At 32.3% G+C, this 8,297-nt stretch overlaps 1 pseudogene; it reads right to left on the bottom strand.

The window, feature by feature from the left end:
* Positions 1-3,253: 3,253 nt before the first annotated feature.
* Positions 3,254-8,297, bottom strand: part of LOC110670542 (bifunctional riboflavin biosynthesis protein RIBA 1, chloroplastic-like) — an 83,656-nt pseudogene continuing 78,612 nt past the window's right edge.

The raw sequence follows: 8,297 nt of genomic DNA, 5'->3' as shown, positions 1-8,297 counted from the left end.
AAATTTCATCAAATTTTCCATCTATCTATGCTAAATTTCAAAGGTCAATAAAATCCTATGAATGAAATTATCAATTATAAAATAAAATATAAAAACAAGAGGGAAAGTTAAGAGAATAATAAATTAGTAAAAAAGAATTGATGTAGCTTAGAAGGCCTGCTTGAAATTGATTCTTCAATCTATCAAAGTAGGGTAAATGAGACTTGAGAATGATGAAAAACCTTTGCACTATGAACTATAGAGCCGGAAGGATTCTCTATTGTTCTTCTTTGACAAAACAATACTCTTTTACTTTTCTTACAAACTAACTTAGCTTTTAAGTTGTAAGGTATAATGGGCTGGAGGAGGCTTTAATTAGCAACTTCATGGATTATTGAATTGATATGAACAATTAGTTTGGTTGGGCTACATCAAGGGGGCAGTATGTGGATACGAGGTCATACCATTAAAGGAAAATATGAGGTCATATTTGGGTTAAGAGGGGCAATGGCCCTGCCAACCCCCCTAGTTCCGCCAATGTGCTAGATATATTACATATTAGGATGTACAGTAATAGACAGAAATTTATTTTAGCAAAGTGTAATTAAAATATGTTATTTGTTAAATTTTTATTTAGGCATTAATTGAGCAGGTTGATTAATAGATCATAATAATTTTATAATGATTGACTATTAAAATCGTTTCATAATTATAAAAACGAAAATATTTAATAAATATAGTTAAAAAAGTAAACAGTTTAAAAATAAAATTAACTTGTTAGAAATTAAATAGAATTGGGTTTAATTCAAAAACACAGTAAATGTTTAATATTATGAATTACTGAAATTAAAATAGGTTGACGGCTTAAAATTAAAAAGTTTGTCTAATTTATTTCAAATCTATTTTTTTTTAAATAATTATGAAGCAAATTTAATTAAAATTATAGATTAAATAAAGGAAATGATATTATTCTAACTTTTAATATTATCAAAAAAAAAAATTTTAATATGAGTACATATAAATTTTAGTAAGAGAGATTCCAAAAAATCAATAAAATTTTAAATTGATGAAAAAAACAATAAGAGAATTAGGAATGGCAATGGATCGAGTATCTAGGGATAACTAATCTTACCGACTTCTCTTAGGATAGATTTGGATATTATATAATCAAATTTGTGATGAGTTTAGATTTGAGAAATAATAAATATATTGGTATCCGTTATCTAAACTTGTATATATAAATAATCAATTAAATTTAAAATATATTTCTATAATAGTATATATATATATATTATGTTTTAAATAATTAAATATTTTATATAATTATTAAATTTTAAAATATAATTTGTTAATAAAAATATATTTTATATAAATTATTAATTAAAATACATAAAATTAAATGGATTCAGATTTTTTTTAAGAATATAAATCGATAATTATGAATTTATTGAAAAATAAAATAAAATTAATAGAAAAGAAGAAGTTTGGTTTTTTTTTTTTTTTACAATGATTTTATATTTATTATTGGTATTATTTATTTAATAGGATAACAAAGAATTTGAGATTTCTTTTAATAAAATTATTATTAAACTCCTAAAATCTTTTTAAAAACTTGAGATTTAGTGTTCCATCAAAATTTACTAGGAATAATAAAAAATATTAATTTTAAAAGTTACTACCATTAACTCTAAAAATTTTTAAAATTTCAAAAGGTTCAATGCCCCGTGACGGTAATATGGGTACGGAGATGGGATTTAATTTCAGTTCTTAAGAAGAATTGAAACTAAACTAAGTTTAGGATTCTAATTTGATTCAATTTAATTTTTTAATATTTTAATTTCAATTCAATATTAATAATTCGATTCTAATTCAGTTTCATCCACTTCAAATTTCAATTCTTAAAATATTTTTATACAAATGCTATAATGATAAATTAAATTTGAATTGTTATTTAAATTTTAAAATTAATTATTAATACATAAAATATTATATAACATATTTTTTTATATATTTTTTAATTATATAGTTTTCATTTATATATATATATATATATATATAATTCATTTTTTTATTCTGCTCTGATTTAATATAATTTTGATTGTATTCTTATTAAAAGAAAAACTAATCTTAAAGTAAAATAAATTCAATTTGATCTAAGTTTGGAATCCTTACAGCAGCGCACACATGAAACAGATGGATGATATGCTCTAGGACTGATGGAATTTGTTTGAACTTGAGAGTTGCTTCTATGGAAATGGTTTAAACTATTTTGTATTAGCTCCTTTTTATTATATATTCACTTTAATTTCTTGTTATTTTTCGGTGTGTACTCCAACAAGAAGTTTCTGCATAACATGCTCCGCATACAAATGGTTGAGAAGTCTCAGACCAGCAACTCCGAAGGGCAGTAAGGAGTTTGGCAAATCCTGCAGGTTTTGCAACAAATGTCCCCAAAGAAGCCCTGAAGAGTTCCTCAACTTCTTACTGGACAGAAGAGACCTCAAATCTGTGCGCAATATGAGAGCCCTGCAGCCCTCACGAGCACATCATATTGGGAAACTGTACAAGTTTTCTACTGCTGATTCAAATTGCTCCATCAAGCATAAAATCTACAGAACAAATGTCCAGTCCTCGAGCAGGTAACCACCCTCAACTTCACACAAGCAAGTGGGCAAAATTTTTAACTGCTTTCTTCATCATATCAAGAGGATACGTCTGTCTAATATGATATGGGTTTTAGTTTCTCGCTGTATTGACATGATCAGATTGATACCTTGTCTGGGGAACAAAGGTGTTAGGATAATGGGAATGAGGCTGGCATGGTTCATGATCCGTCCTTAATTTCATGAGCTCTTCCAAAGGTCTTCTCAGTTCTGCAACAATTCCTGTAGCATCATGAGAAGATTTTTTGTATTTCAACTTGCTCTTTTATTAACAAAATAAATAAATAAACATCACTTGTTTCAATTTCAATTATCGTTCTTGGAAGTGGCATCAAAATTCAATATCTACCATTTTCACTACTATAAGCTACTCATTCTTAGTGCTACCATTCGAGGTTCCCAAAGAAGCTTCAAGCTTGTGAGAAAGAATGTAAAATAAACACATCCTCCTCCTCTTTCTTGCTGGAAAGAAAAGCATTTGGGAATTTCTGTTCCCTCCTAGTGACGTGTACATGTAAATAATACAAATATCAGCAAATAACGTAATTCTGACAGTAAATTTCTACGAGGAAAAAAAAATCGAATTTTTCCTAGTTCAAGTTCCAAGCCGGTCAACACACCATTTCGCCAGACCTGCTTGAAGCTATTATCTTGGATGCTTCATCAGTTGGAGTGCCAATGATTGAACTATTAGTTTCACTGCTAATACCATTTACAAAGCCATTAGAATTTGAACCATAAATGTGCCCCCATTTTTTCACATTTAGTCTCCAAATATCTCATGTTCTCCGTAGTTAATGGAGTCAACGATGGGACTCTGCCAGCAATTTCCAGACCATAAACTTTGAGCCCAACATATTTTGCAGGATTATTTGTCATCAGCCTCATTGTATGGACGCCCAAATCTCTTAGTATGTGCAGTATATTGGATCATGAATTTAGCTGCCTTAATTAAAACTAGAAAAGAGTACTGCAAATTTGAAGATCTAATAGCATTCAGCATGCATAAGAACATATGCATAACCTTCCATAACAAAGCAGACAACTTGCTTAAAAGAGAACCATCTTACACAAAATTGCAAACTTTCATGATAGATATGCAATCTAAATTCAAAAGATCAACATAACATATACAAGAAAATGTTCCTATCAGGCTGGAATCCACTGTCTTCTATATAACAATTAACATGGAAAATCAAAAACTATAAATGACTGATAATTCAGTCTAGTCCAAATAAGCTGCATAATTTTGTGCATTATCAATATCCACTAAATCAAAGTAGCAGAGAATTCTCCACTTAGATCAGCTAAAGAATGATTCAAATTCCGTATCTTTAGTCAGAGATTCATGATGCTACATGGATGAAAAAACAAGAGATATACAACTACAAGACTAGAACTGGATAGTGCAGAAGCAATCCATAGAACTAATGAAATCTTATAGACTATCAAGAAGATTACCTGTGCACCAATGCCATATTCACGAGAATAAACAGGTACACCCAGATCCTCATTGGCTTCAACTGTGTCACGTCCATCATCCTGTGGATTGTAAGCACGGAGCATGTGGCCCAAACCAATTCCTCTACCTTCATGTCCACGGAGGTATAACAAGACACCCTTGCCAGCTGCCTCAATTTGCTTCATTGCGAGGGTTAGCTGGTTTTCCCAATCACATCTCGCTGATCCAAATATGTCACCATTAAGGCACTCAGAATGCACAAATGCAAGTAATGAGTCATTGGGAGCAGTTTGTGGACTTGCTCCAACATCATCAACTACCCTAATCAAGCACTTAACAGATGATGCTAGCCTTCCCATCCCTTCAAAAAGGTACTTATCCTTTCCAATCCTCATCCCATTTATAATTCCTTAAGTTATCACCATTTGTAACCTTCGTATCTTGCTTTTATTACCAATTTATCCACTATCCCAATACCTAATACTGGTTGACAGGAAACTATGTTTGAGGAATGATTGTTGTTCATGATAATGGTACTTGGGAGATAGTTCCCTTACTACATGGCAAAACTATAGTTAGATGTCGCCAGAGGTACTAAAGGCGTGTCTTAGGCATGCCTCGAGCTCAATACTCACCAAGCTCCAATCCTAGCACCTCTACAGAAGAAAGGTAGGTGATATTTACCAGGCCCTATCGTTATGTGCATGTGCGTGCACCTTGTTCTAGGCACAATGCTCTAGAAAGGCGCCTTCTTTATTTCCACCTTTGGCAAGCACTTCCATTGAAAAAAAAAAAAAACAACCACTCAAATCAAAATTTTCTTGCTTTACTAAAATTTGATATTGATGCACTAAGAAGTTTTCGAAATTAGTATTGCTGATGATAACTAGTCGTTAAAATCTCATCTGTTATAGAAGTCTTTTTCAATTAGGAGATTGACTCTTATAGGATATTATCGTAAGAAAAGGATTCCTAATCCATGTAGAAGTAGAATTTTAATCCATATAGAATAGGAGATAAAGAGATCTGTGTATTAAAAACACACACACACGCACAGAGATATATATATATATATATATATATATATATATATATATATATATATCTATGTATTAACATCTTTGAATATATGGGAAAATACCTCAATTTACATAGTATCAGAGCCAAATCCTGAGCCCTTTTCTTGAGAATCCCCTCTTGTTCCCCTATTTTTTTTTCGACTAACTGTAACCTAGGAGAAATTCACACACACCGATATTTATATATATATATATATATATATATATATATATATATATATATATATATATATATATATATATATATATAGATCTGTGTATTAACATCTTTGAATATATGAGAAAATAACTCAATTTACATGGTATCAGAGCCAAATCCTGAGCCCTTTTCTTGAGAATCCCCTCTTGTTCCCCTGTTTTTTTTTTTTTCAACTAACTGTAAACTAAGAGAAATTCCTAGGGCTATCATGGTACCTCACAACCACACTCAGGATGTAACCCAAGTGTCGATCGACCTCCCCTGAAAGTTCAGTAACCGAACTTGGAGTGAGTCGCTTCCACATGCCAATTCTTTATTCTGGCTCTTGTTCCACGCGCCGGCATGTGCCCTCGCTTATGGTGTTTTCCGGCAACGTCTGATGGCCGGACCCCCTTCCTTGGCGTCCCCCCAACGTGGTGATTCCATTCTTGCAGGCTGTGATTGGTTTTGAGGCCTCGTTCTTGGTGGTGCTTGAAGATCCTCTTTTTCGGGTCACTAGATCTGTTAACATTCGACAGCTTGGAATATTTGTATACTGTAGGCAGTTCAAGTGCAATGGTTGAGGGTGAGACCAAGTCTATAATTACTGATATAGTCCCAATGATGACTAAAATCACTGAAAACAAACTTAATGGTTTAAATTACTTAGAGTGGAGCAAAACTGTTTAGATTTATTTGAGGAGCATTGATAAAAATGATCATCTCACAAAAGATCCACCGGATGATGATACTAGGCAAACTTGGTTAAGGGAAGACACCCGTTTATTCTTACAGCTTCGGAATTCAATTCACAGTGAGGTAATGAGCCTTATTAATCACTGTGAGTATGTTAAAGAATTGATGGAGTATTTAAAATTTTTATACTCTGGTAAAGGCAATATTTCTCGCATATATGATGTTTGCAAAGCATTTTATCGACCTAAAAAATAAGACAAGACTCTTACAGCATATTTTATGGAATTTAAACGTATTTATGAAGAGCTTAATGTTCTTTTACCATTCAGTCCTGATTTAAAGGTGCAACAAGCTTAACGTGAGCAAATGGTTGTTATAAGTTTTCTTGCTGGTTTACCGTCAGAATATGAAACTATTAAGTTCATATCATTTCGTCTCTTCATGATACTTTTATACGTGTCCTTCGTACAGAAAGCACTCATTTTTCACAACCTACTAATGGTGCTCTTATTAGTCGAAATATAAGTGGACAAAAGGGAAATAGAGGAGGATACAGAAGAGGAGTCACTAACAACAGAAACAATCAACGTAATGTGGAGGCTAGCTCTAATCAGGACTCGGGAGGAGTCATTTGTTATTATTGCCATGAGCCTGGACATACAAAATGTAACTATTTAAAACTTCAGAGGAAAAATCAGCGATCCCAGGTGGTAAATATAGTAACAGAAAATTCTACAATATCTTCCTCCTCTGAGAAAATTATCTCAGTGTCTGCAGAAGAATTTGCACAATTCTCCTAGTATCAGGCATCTCTAAAGCCTACCAATTCGTCAATCACTGCTATCGCTAAATTAGGTAAATCCACTACATGCCTTGTGTCCTCCTCGTCCAAATGAGTCATTGATTCTGGTGCTATAGATCATATGATAGGTAGTTCTGATCTTTTATCTGATTTCCAGTCTTTTACTACTCCTTCCACAATCACTTTAGCTTATGGATCTACTTCATATGTCATTGGTTCTGGAACTATGAATCCAACAACATCCATATCTTTATCATTCGTCTTATGTCTACCTAACTTCTCTTTTAATTTACTCTTTGTTAGTAAACTCACTCGAAACTTAAATTATTCTATTTCGTTCTTTCCTGGCCATTGTTTGTTTCAGAATCTTACGACGAAGAAGATTATTAGTAAAGGGCATGAGTCAGGTGGTCTCTACATCCTTGATAAATGTGAACCGCGATCCATTGCTTGCTCCAATACCTTAACTCCTCTTGAAGTTCATTGTAGATTGGGCCATCCTTCCTTATATACCTTGAAGAAATTATGTCCTCAGTTTTAGTCTTTGTCTGTACTAGAATGTGAGTCATGTCAGTTTATTAAGCATCATAGTTTACCTTCTATACTTAGAGTCAATAAACGGGCTTCGTCCCCTTTTGAACTAGTTCATTCTGATATTTGGAGTCCTTGTTCTATTACTTCTAAACTTAGATTTAGATATTTTGTTAGTTTTATGGATGATTATTCTCATGTTACATGGTTATATTTAATGAAGAATCGTTCTGAGTTATTTTCTATCTTCAATGCTTTTTGTGTTGAAATTAAAACTAAGTTTAATACTTCTGTACGTATGTTAAGAAGTGATAATGCTAAAGAATATTTCTCAGAGCACTTTCAGACTTATATGACTCAAAATGGTATTCTTCACCAGTCCCCCTGTGTTGACACATCATCTCAAAATGGTATTGTCGAAAGAAAAAATCGACAACTTCTTGAGGTAGCTAAGGCACTTCTTTTCCAAATGAAGGTATCTAAACATTTTTTGGCTGATGCAGTTTCTATAGCATATTTTTTGATTAATCGCATGCCATCTGTAGAAAGAGATGATTCTCCTTAGTTTTAATTAATCTGTACATGGGTATATATATACAATTGATTCCTATAATTGTGTTCTACTAATTAGGAAGAAATCCTAAATAGGAATATAGAATACAGAATATACAGAGAAATAATATAGTGATTGACTTTTCATAACACTCTCGCTCAAGTTGGAGCATAGATGTTAATCATGCCCAACTTGTTACAAATGTAGTCAATCCTAGCTCCATTCAGAGCTTTTGTGAAAATATCTCATAACTGCTCTCCAGTTTTAATGTGTCCTGTTGAGATGATCTATTATTGAATCTTTTCACGAATAAAGTGACAATCAATCTCAATATGTGTGGTTCGCTCATGAAAC

Source organism: Hevea brasiliensis, chromosome 10 (assembly GCF_030052815.1).
Source record: "Hevea brasiliensis isolate MT/VB/25A 57/8 chromosome 10, ASM3005281v1, whole genome shotgun sequence".
Taxonomy (NCBI): domain Eukaryota; kingdom Viridiplantae; phylum Streptophyta; class Magnoliopsida; order Malpighiales; family Euphorbiaceae; genus Hevea; species Hevea brasiliensis.
This window is presented reverse-complemented; position numbering and strand designations above follow the sequence as displayed.